This window comes from Melopsittacus undulatus, chromosome Z (genome assembly GCF_012275295.1).
Source record: "Melopsittacus undulatus isolate bMelUnd1 chromosome Z, bMelUnd1.mat.Z, whole genome shotgun sequence".
Lineage (NCBI taxonomy): Eukaryota > Metazoa > Chordata > Aves > Psittaciformes > Psittaculidae > Melopsittacus > Melopsittacus undulatus.
In genome coordinates, this window is record NC_047557.1 from 76,809,828 (window position 1) to 76,821,615 (window position 11,788).

At 41.3% G+C, this 11,788-nt stretch overlaps 1 protein-coding gene across 3 annotated transcripts in view; it reads right to left on the reverse strand.

Annotated features, from left to right (window-relative positions):
- The window catches only part of MEF2C (myocyte enhancer factor 2C), a 121,593-nt gene extending 118,495 nt beyond the window's left edge, over positions 1-3,098 (reverse strand). For all 3 annotated transcript variants that reach the window (XM_031046189.2, XM_031046188.2, XM_031046190.2), the window contains exon 1: positions 2,606-3,098. The gene's annotated coding sequence lies outside the window, so the exon portion shown is untranslated. The remainder of the gene's footprint in view (positions 1-2,605) is intronic.
- Between the last annotated feature and the right edge of the window lie 8,690 nt (positions 3,099-11,788).

Consider the following 11,788-nt stretch of genomic DNA (forward strand, 5'->3'; position numbering starts at 1 on the left):
TAATTTAAAGTGATGATGTCCAACAGGTAAAAAAAAAAAGAGTCTACATATATCAAACCTCAAACAATTATTCTTTCAAGCACCTAATAGCAATTAATAACTTCTTGCTCAAAGTGATGTATAAATATCCTTCGCTGTTTCTGAAGATGAACTGTTCTGATAAACAATAAATTAACCTTTAAAATAAAAGATTAAAAGGAATTAAGCTGGCAAAGCATTCTATTTACAAGTCCTGCTCAGTTCCTAAGTTTTAATGTAGTTACCTTTATCTACTAAATAGTGAGCTATCAAAATCTTTTTGATGTAAACTTTTGGTAAAAGGTTTGTTTCTCATGTCTAGAATATTTTAGATGTTTAAAAAAATCAGAATCATTTAAGAGAGGCATCACTCTGCTTTCCAACATACATGTTGCAAGTACACAGATAAGAGTATCAAAAAAGTAAGAAAATTTTTCTGATCCTATATTGGAAGAAAATTCACAGTAAGAAATTATTTGTATGAATATTCTTATGATGCTTCAAACTAGCAGCTCAGGAACTAACTCTGAAAGACTTTAATCTCACACACTGTTCATCACTCTACCAATTTCTTCAAGGCTCTTAAACCTAAATTTCCTTTTTCTTGGTCAAGTAATCTTAAAGAAAATACAGATATATTTGATTCCTGCATGTATTTATGGGACATTGAAAGTGACATTCTTTACATCTCTGTCCTAAGAGAGCTATGGGACAGGCAAGAGGTTTTAGGTTTCCATGGGGCTTGATCCTGCAAATTGTTATTCCTGTGACTTTTAATTTTCACACAAGAAGTCTCAGCCTTTTCAGTGGGACTGGCTGTGTAAATACTGTTTGCATGAAAGAAGGTTTTTATGTGCAGGTCCCAGAACTATATACTCATACTAGCTACGTAGGGCATATTAGTGAAAATACATATAAACAGCAAAGTTTAAAATAAAAAGATGTGTACTACAAGGAACATATTCAGCCTGAATTAAGGGCCATTCTCTAAAGTTCTTCAAAGAATTTTTCTATTACTTCCAAAGGGACTTAAGTCTAAGCAGAGACTTTAGGGTTTTATCAGAAATAATAATGTAACAGGTATTTAGAGATGGAGTAAGAAAGTCTTGTGGGTTTTTTTGACTTCATGATAGTTACCTAAAATCATGTAACAAAAACAGTTCACAAAATAAATCCCCGAAGTGGCCACTTGCCCAAGTGTTTTAACTGGAAAGCAGTATGTATGAAATACAGAGGTTAGAAATGGTTCACAGGTGGTTATATTTCCATGCCCTGCCAAGCCTCTAGGGATTAGAGTTATTATACTCCATATAAACATCTTTACTCTTCAACCACAACAACAGGGAAAGTGTCAATAAAAGAAATCTAGTCATATTTGCATATAATATAGTTGGTTTATCATTCATCCCACAGTTATTTTAAAGTAAAGGTATGGAAGTAGGACATTTGTCACTAAGCTGATCATCAGGTATGTGTTAGGCAAATGCATTTCGTCAAGACGATTTTTTTTCTGACCACCAGTAAAATACTGGCAAAGTATGTTTCTCATCTTAATTCTCTTAAATCTAAAATCTTAAGTTGTGTATGACATTATTACATTATTTAATTTCAGGATACAGGTACTTGCCAGTAATCACTGCATACAATACAGAAAATACAACTCTTCTACGAAAAACAATGCCTAGGCTCCCATAATGATTCAGTAAGTTTAGTTTTCCACTCTGCTGCTTTCTATCATTATTATTATTATTATAATTGTGAGAGACTTACTAGCTTGTCTTTATACTTGTTTTTTCAGGCTGACAGAAGGTCACACTAAGTTTTATGGCAAAGGATAAGTATTACAGTTACATAATGCACCAATAGTCTTGTTAAGTCTGTCATTCACATTAAACTTTACCTTAGCCTGTAAGTAATTGCACTGTAACTAAACAGCCAGTTTTAGTAAGGCTTGATTAGCTATGCTCCCTTGTGTTAAAAAATTTAAAGATTACTCACGTAAAGACCAAAGCATACTATTTCAAAAGAGGTTTGCAGCCCATGTCTGAAGTTCCTATATCAGTGCAAGAGGTCTTTCCCTCTCTTAACGCAAGTATTCAGATGAAAGATGCACAAAGTTAAACAGCTGCAAGCATGCATTACTTAGACTCAAGAGCTAAAACAGCCTATCACACAATGAAGTTTAAGAGCGTTTCACTCAAGGTGGATCGTTTTCTTAGCCTGATAAATCAGGGTGCAAGCACTACAAGGTCATAGCATTTGGTGAACTATTCAAATCAAATAAGCATGGAACACTTCACAATATCAAGCACACAATTTATGTAAAATAACTTCACCAAAGTTTAAACACTTAAGACACTGACAGAGACAAGTCAGTAGTAATATACTAGACAGTGATTTAACTAAGTTACTTGTCTAAAAAGTTAAAGCAACTGTACAATCACACACTTTTAAAAAGTCTGCAAACCACCTAAATCCCAGTCTACATATGACTGATAAATTCTTCAAATGCAATAGGAAATGTATATAAGGCTTTTGTATGATGCCCTCTATGTTTTATTCAATGCTGAATTTCAAGTGTACTTACATTATAAACATTTAGCTGTTTGGATGATCAGACTAGTCCTTGAAATATTTTCCTTTCATAGGAAAAAGAAAAAATCCCTTTACTTCTTCCAGCCTTAAATATTCACCACCTGGTTCAACATGCAGCCTCCTTGAATCACACACACAACCGTCAAAGTCAATCCAATAAGCAGCCAGAAGACGTCTGGGGTGTGTGTGTGTGTGCGTGTGTGCAGCGTGGAGGAGGAGAAAGTGGCTGAGTTGTTGCTGGTCGGATTAAAAGTAACCGGACTCGTCCTGAAAGCGTCCAGGAAGGAAGTAACAGCAGGCGAATGGGAAAAGGCGAGCTGCTCACAGCCTTTGTAACATCGCGGAGGGGAGGGGGGAAGAGCTTTCAGACTACACGCCTGATGAGGTGTCCTCTGCTTCGCTTCTTCTTCCTCCCTTTTCTTCTTCTTCTCCGCGTCTCTTATTTAATTCTCTCTCTCCCACAATCCCAAACGAATGACTCTCTCCTCCCGAGCTGGAGAAATAATCAGTTTCACTCTTGCAAAAAGAGGGCGGGATCAGATCCCGAAAGGGTTTTAATAAAACAGAGCAGCAGCAGCGGCAGCAGCTCCCTTCCTTGCCCCTCAAGTCTAAACTAGATTGATAAATTACTCCACTGCACTACTTTAATTATGTATATGGTATGCAGAATAAATCACTGAACATCAGCACCTCAATCAAGCACTTTTAAATGATAATTGCATCTCGGGTGAATCAATCTTTCCATTCCTGACATTTTGCTAATTTTAGTTTTACGGTGGGGGTAATGGCATATGACACACGCAAACCTAATGACAATCCCTGCTCACACCGAGCCCAGGCAGGGCGCAGGACAGCCTGGCGGCAGGCCAGGGATCAGCCCTCCTCTGCGGCACCTACCCGCCGAGGGGTCTCTGCCATGTCCCCCCGTGTTACCATCCCCAAGGCACCTCCGCTCTGCTCCGACCGACACCCGGCAGTGGCACTTCGGGAGGGGTGGAGGCAACGGAGCTGCCGCCATCGCCGTTTGCCACAGACCCCTGGAGAGGAGCGGAGCTAAGCGGGGCACCCCCACCCGGAGAGCCCCTGCCCCTCTCCTCGCACCTCTGCCGAGCTCCAGTGCTCCCTGCACTCCGCTCCGCAGCAGCCCAACTTCCCAAAGTCGCCCGGCTTGCACGGCGCTGCTGGCGGCTCCCCCGGCGGCGGAGTGGGGGGACAGCACCCCTTCTTCCAGGCGAAAGCCCGCTTAGGTCCCGCTCGGGGTCCCACTTACCCACAGAAGTGCAGCGTTACCAGCACACCGTGTAAAAGGGCAGGGCGCTTTTTAATATAGGTTCATTTGCTTCTAAAACCGGACTGAAAGGGCTGTACTGTTAAGGGAGCTCGAATTCACATTAAGCACACGGAATAATTTGTGAGTAAAACTGCACTTCTGCAGGTAGCTGTTTTAATTTCTGTGTAGATAAGCCAACTTTTATGATGCTTCGAGAGCAGCAGGGGAGTTTATAAAGGCACAGACCATTATTTTTATGATAGATTAAGGTACTGGAAATAGGAACAGCACGCATGATAAAACCAAATTACTGAATTCAACAGCAGTGATAAATGTGTATTTGGTTTATTTTAATGCAAGCCCTTGGTCTCACAGTCTTTTCCCCTATAAACATCTCATTGGGCCACTGACCTACTTCTGAAGTTCCGTTTTTGACAGTGAATAAATGCCTTCTTGGTTCAACTGCACTTCTTAAAACATGGATGCTCAAAGCATGGTTGGAGCAGAGCGAAGCTAAGGGAGTTCTAACAAGCACCCTGCAACTGCTCTCAAGGCAGATCCCTTGAGAATACCCTTTAGTGACTTCAGATCTCATCATGCCTCACTCTGTCCTGGTGAGATTTAGATACAGGCTGGGCAACTCTCACAGGACAGGCGATTACAGGCTACAAACGCACCCACAAGAACAGTAACAGTAACACTGAGGTGCCCCTAGCCCCCAGGCAGCCAGGCACCAGCCCAGCCTAGCGCATATATACAGTGGTGAAGCCACATATGCTCAGTAGTGTCAGCAGCAGAGCCTGCATAATGGTGGGGAAGAAATAACTTTCTCAGCCTCAGGTTTGGCGTGAAGCACAGCAGTAAGGGAATACAAAGCAGTAACATGGGTTGTACCCTTGCTATTTCTCTTCTGCACATAATTCCCAGCACGACACCCAACTATCCGGCAACATTCCTATTTTCTTAGTGGTGAAAAATAGAAAGCTGTGTTAAGACTTCACACTTTTGTGCTCTAATTGAAAATGACTGACATCTGCTTTATTTTGTGCAGGATGTGTAAGTTGCCAGGTTTCTGGCTAGTTGGTAACAGAGCCCTTCAACTGGTCAGGCAGAACACGAGCATTGTCATATTTTGAAAGCAATTACTAGAGTGGGCAAGTATTTCAGAAAATAAAAGTACACAGCATCTTAGCACATCTACTACATCTCCGTGTGGGCACTTGTGGCCTAATCTTTAAATAGTTGTGACCTTCACATACTGAAGTACCTTAAAGCCATGCCAAGTTTTTATCACGAGTACAGTTCATCAAATCCATGTAAAGGACACCTCGATTTTTAAATCAGGGTACAGATGTTAGATGGACAAACATACAAGGGGACAGATCTGGCTTTCTCAGTCCTCTCAGGGTTAGATGAGGCATGAATTTATGCTGTACCTTTTGAAGTGTTCAGGACTTTCCCCCCCCCCCCCCCCCATCTCTTTTACTGCATTTAATTTTAAAATCTGGAATAATTTCAAACAGCGGAAAACCTTTGTTCTGCTGTCTGTACTTGTATTGATGCTCTACAAATGCACCCTTTTCAGATTTCTGGCATGAGACCCATATCTACTTTTTTTAGCCGTCCACCAGTCATGTGTAGGTCTGCTGACAAAATTACTTTTGGGGCTTTTTTCCTTAATCCGCCACCTGATGCATGCAATATTTTAAACAACGAGGTTAACAGTCAAAATGCAATAATTATAAAATCACATCTCTAAAGTTTTATCAAAGTGTATCCAAGTATCTCTTTCTCTTACAAGTGCGATTATGTCAAGGTAACGTTTCCTTTGAAGATGATTATCAAAGTCCATTTCTGTTCTTTTGTGGATGCAGAACATATCTTTCCCCTTAGGAGAAATGAGATTGCCAGTTTACATCTTCTAATGGTTTTTAAACTGAAAAGCAGTAAGGTTACTATGAAATAATCTACCCCCCCCCTGCATCTTAACCCTGGGTGGCTTGGTTTCTATTTTCTGTCTAAAGTTCTGCTCAACCCCACTCCACTCCACGCCTCGCTCTCCTCAACCACCTCCCTCTTTGTAAGAGCAACACAGTATATAACACTTCTTCCCATGTCTGGCTGCTTTTAAACTTGGCCCACGCTGGGTGCAGCGCTTGAAGTGAGCTTAAAAAAATTATTTTAAAGTGAGCTGGGGTGGTTGCCACAGCAACCCACCCTGTGAGGAATCGAAGCTATAGATTAATCTACCCCACAAGATTATTCAACGGTACTGTATTTGTTCCTCATTCATTCAGAATATTCCCTCAATCCATATGCTTTTATAATGAACAAAAGACGCAAACTTGGATATTTTCAAAGATAACACGATATATGTTCCAGGAGCACAGTTTAAATGCTTCGTAAACCACCACAAAGAGCTGAAGATGATACGTTGCAAAATCATTTAATTGCAAAAAAAAAAACCCACCAAAAACTGCTAAGTAGGCACAGCTGACATATGAACTTTAAATAAAGTGGCATGCTAATACTAGAATGGTGTTATACACACCAAGCAATGATTACAGAAAGCCTTTGTCACAGGTGTACCTTCAAGTACATGATACAGTAGAACTTGCTCTCCAGGCTTTGCTTTTAACATTAAATCTGAAAACAACAAATAGTACTTTGTAATATTAAATGCAATAAATGTTAAACACTCACCACATACACCCTCTTTATTGTCAAAATCATCCGCCTCCAATGCTTTACTTAAGCCTTCCCATAGTAGTTACTTCACAGTTTACAATTCTTGTTCGGCACCTTAGATGTTTAAAAGCACAAAAGTAGTGTGTTATTAGAATGCAAACCTATAGTACTTAAATACATTTAAAGAAATTTATGAAACAACATCTATAAAAAGGATACGTGTCTTTACTGATGTGCACTTAAGCCTAAAAAGAGTATCACTTGTCAGTAACTCGACATTTTCAGAAGCTGTAATAAACTCTATCCAAATCCCAGCTTACGAGATGTTTCACTTCTGATAATAACACCTACTGAACGGGGTTCATCCTCTGACTGGTACTTAGAAAATAAAACATTTATACTTGTATATGCATTTTGGAGAACGTGGCTGTCTTATTATTTAATAAATGGCAATTTCCATGACTGGGCCAAATGCTGAAGTGTCAAAGCTTGGTTTATTAATCTCTTCCTTCGAAGGCACCTGTATGCTGTGCCAGCACCCTCGGGTGTGCCTCGAGGAAGGCCGCACAAGGCAACCCTGGAAGACTTTTTTACCCCAAACACCCGGATTTCAGTGCACCTGCAGCTGAGCAGAGAGGGTCCCCGCCACGGCCAGAAGCCACAGCTTGCTCTGGAGGTGTGACCCTCGCCCCTTTAACACACAACGTTACTTCCGGCTTTTCTGTTCATTTATGACCAATATGAGCCCCGGGAGCTGCGCCTGCCGTTTCACTCCCACCGGCCGCCATCTCCTCAGGCGGCGCGGCCCAGCGGCCGCCGCGGTCCCGCTCCGCCCTGGCGGGAGCACTGCCTCACACCCCGCTGTGCCCGCGGAGGGCCCGGCTCGGCTGCTCCCTCCACTTCAGCCCGTGCGGGCGGAGCACCGGGTACGCTTCCAGCTCTTCCCCTCTCCTCCTCGCTGCTGTCCCCTCTTCCAAGGACAGGCACTGAGGAGGGCCGAGGGTATCGTACGTTCAGGCGGGCTAACGCGAGAGCGGGTGGTCCCGGGGAGGGAGGGAAGCGGTCGCCATCCCGCTGCGGTGGTAGCGGCGTAGCAAGAATCTCGTGCAGGCGGCAGCTGCTTAAAACAAGGACGGGCACAGCGAACGCGTAGCGAGTTCCGGTCAGGGGCTGGCTTTAGAAGAGACTTCTGCTTTGCTTTCATCTTAGTGCTGTCCCCTCCAGAGCCTTCCACAGCCTCTTCCCACCCCTCCAGCCTCTCGAATAGGCGGGTGTCGATGGTTTGAGACGCTGAAGGGCACTTTCGAAAGCAGGGTGCACACCAAGGTGGCCAAAGGGCCGGGCTGGGTGAGGTAGGGGTGGCCCAGCAGCCCCAGGAGCGTGGTGTAGAGCCGGGGTCTGGAAGCAGGGCAGGAATGAGCGAGGGTGGTAAAATTAAACTTCACTTTGTTAACTAATGGCTGGGGAGTGCTGGGCGTCAGCCGTGACATGCGTGTGCTGTGGCGCCAGCAGTGCCTGGAAAGACAGTGTAAACTGTGTTTTTCATCTCCTTGGAGAGCTTGGACATAGTGTAGTCTAGGGCATTATCTGTTGCTTTCCAAGCTCTCAGAAAGCTGTCATTTCAACACTCCCTGTTTTTTAAAAGGTTTTTTTTTTTTTTTTTTTTTTTTTTTTTTTTTGTGTTCCCTTGTCTATCTTTTCAAGGGCCTTTACAGGGAAGAGGCTGATTGTAGAAGAGGAAAAGGCTGCCAGACACACTAGGTCAACAGTGAAAAGAGGTTTGGTTGTTTTGCTAAATTAATCCACTTCTGGTAATGCTTCATTGTTACAAAAGGCAGTTTCTGAAACTGTAGCTCGCAAGTTGATACTGTCCTATAAATATCTCAGGAACAATTTTCCAGAGATTATTTATATCAAAGATTTTCTTTTTATTGTAATGTTTGCTTTGTTTCTTTTTTAACTATTTTAATACTAGAGACGGGAGGTAACTTCTTTGTAGACAAGTATGTTTTTGTTGGTTTTTTTTTTTCAGATACTGCTAAAATTGTGCTGAAAGTGTAAAAATAGTATTTATTACTTTGTGAATGACAGCACAGACTAATATTAGAATTGGATCTGGACCTGATGATGTCCACAGTTTGCCACACGAGCTTTTGAGGGATGAGCTATTAGTTGAATTTTGCTCATTTGTTTGAAAATGAGGCTGAATTTGCATATGAAGGAGTTAACAGCTATAGAAACATTGAATCTGCTCAGTGTGGATGCTGTGAAACTCATGTGTCATGTCCAAAGTCCCCTCAAGCCTGCTGAAATACAGTTACACTCACAGATTGTCATGGGACCTTAAATAGAGGCTTGTGATCACTCAGATCCTATTCCTGCCTCAGAACTAGTTTTTGGGTATGCAGCTACTCCAGTTCCTCTTGCAGTCACTGCCTGTCTGTAAGATCTTCAAACATCCTCATATCATATGACAACGTTCCACATATATAGTCTCTATATACATGTATGTATTTTAGGGGAATAACACATGTAGTCAGTGGTTTTACTTAAGCGTAACTAAAGGAAGAATTTAACCTACCATTTCCCCCACTGAGATTTAGGGACTCAAATAATGTTAGGCTAGACTTGCATGGAAGAAGTGTAAGAAAGGCTTTGAAGCATGTCAGCGCTAGTCAGAAATCAGCAAGCAAAGCTTTAGTCTCAGACAAACTCAACAGCTCAGAAACCAGTTTCAGTTCTGCCCCGTCCCCTCAGTCTCTTCTGACATAATTAGGTGAAATTTCAAGCTAAATGGCCTTTTTTTTTCTATGCAAAAAATATAAAAATAGATCAAATGTGAGCTTAGAGTGGAAATTTGGAGTCAATTCCACATCTTAATAGGGTTTAAGTATGGGATGTATTTGAAGAATATTTTTGGGAGTGTTATTTTCACAAACTGCTGCTCATCTCTCTGATTATTCTGCATCTTCATATGCCTCAGAAACATTAGATTTTTATTTTTTTTTAAAGCAAGGCGTTTGGTTGATGTGCAATTTATCATATAGTTTAATACAACTGTGATTGAAGTCTACCTACATTTTTAAGCAGCCTTCACCCAAGAAGTACAACAGATTTGCTGTTAGCACAGTCTATAAGACAGAAGAGCATGCTGGAGGCAGAAGTGCTCTGGTTTGGTGGCTTTTTGTTCTCTGAAGGGCCTGTGTCCAAACAGAGACTAAATCAGCGCAGCTGTGGGGCAACTTGAATTTGCAGAAGGGATCAGGCAGGTTCCTGCCAACCATGGAGTACTGTGCTGGCCGTCCCTGTCTTTAAAATCTGTGTATGTCTTCCAGTATCTCACACAGCATCTAGAGTTGATGTAAGGGAAGATAACTTTGTATTTCATTGTTAATTTATGGAGCTTTAGGAGGCTGAAACCTCTTTTCTGTTAGTGGGTCATTTCAAAAGAAGTTTTCCCAAACTTCTCTCCAAGAGGAAAGGTTAATTAAGTTCCATCACTAGTGCTTTGAGTAAGAACCACCTTTCTCATTCTTGCCGCCATATTTACTTGTTCATATGAGTGTCACAGAATCTTCTGTGACCCCTTTTCATTTAGGGAAAGGTTTGGAGAGGCTGATTTTTTTTTAGGCTGTGCATTTCTTCTCTTTTCCTGAAATGGAATTGCCTGAGTAAGGTATTGTGATATTTTCAGATATTTTGCCAAAAAAATACATAATCCAAAACAAAATATATGATTGCACCTCCTTGCTTAATGTCTGACACTCAAGCATTTGTCTATCCTGCATTGCTTGATGATGTGGTACAGAAGCAGACAGCCACAGATGGCCAAAAAAGGCTTAATTAAGTATTCTGCAGCTGCTATAAATTAGATCAGCATCTGCATCTGTGTAGACAATGAAATCCATGGTACTTTTTAGGGCCAAGCAAAGCAGAGGTTTGTTTTGGATAAACCCTTAGCCACAATTCAAACAAAATTCAAATTAAAAGTGTTCTAAGGGTAGAAAAAGGTTGGTCAACCTCATCTCCTTCTTCTGAAGGCCACTATGGTTCACCATCCTGGTTGCAAATAGGGATTCCAATGTACCATATTAAAGGCTGGTTTTATTTTATTTTTTTTTCCTTAAACCCAATTCTCAGGGGTTTTCCAGACTAGACGTCGAGATACATTTTAGATAAGCACCCAGCTTTTTGGCTGTTTCTCTGACAATTTCCTTCTATTTCAGATTGCATACCACATTCTGGAACCAAATTTAGAGTGAATGATATGCAAATTTTAAAGGTCAGTCATCGTGCCTGTTGTAACAGAGTATGCTGTACGGTATTTGCAACATATATTGAGTACAGAATGCGATAGCAATGGATCAGTACATTGAATGAGCGAATAAAGGTATTGCTGCAAAACTTTGATAGAGATATGCTACATGCAAATATCAAGAAGTAATAGGTTATTCCATGGACATTTCAAGAAAGTGCACTGGTTTTGTGTTTATAAGCTTTTCGGTACTAAACTCATGTCTTTGCTTTGCATTTGAACAGCTCCCAGTACAAGCATGGATCCATCAGTATGCCTTCTGAATGCTGCTGTAATACTAATACTTCTATTATCAAACCCATAATTAATATAAAACTTTTATTAGATGTTTTAGAGAGGCCTTTTGAAGGTTGACAGCTCTTGTGGATAAGTGAAGACAACCTTGTAACCTCTGTGGTGATAAAATGTAATTGCACAATAGTTGGGTCAGCTTTTAGATGTGCTTGTGCCACTTATGTTCATCTATATTAGAACTTTCATGAGCCTCCAGCTGTGATGTCATTGGTTGTAACTCTTTCCGTGGAAGCACTTGAGAAAGCTGGCATTACTGAGGTTAAAAGGAAACTAACCCTCAGAGGTCATGTTTGGATATGTGCTTTTGTTTAGACATAGTTCATCTGAAATTGCTGTTGCTATCATCTGATCTAGTTTGAGCATCTTTGCACAGCTTCTGCATGAGATGGGCAGATTTGAGTTCCCATAACAGCCTGCACCAATGAAACCAGCAAGGTTTGTTTTCAGCAATGACTTTACAGATAGCTAAACCTGACATGGCTAAAGGAGAAGAAATCTGATTACTAAATCAAATAAACTTCCGAAATTGAGGGTTATTCTTTTTGTTTGCCAAGTAAGGACTGTACAGAGACAACTTCAGTTCCTTTTTTATTAACCATTTAATCTCC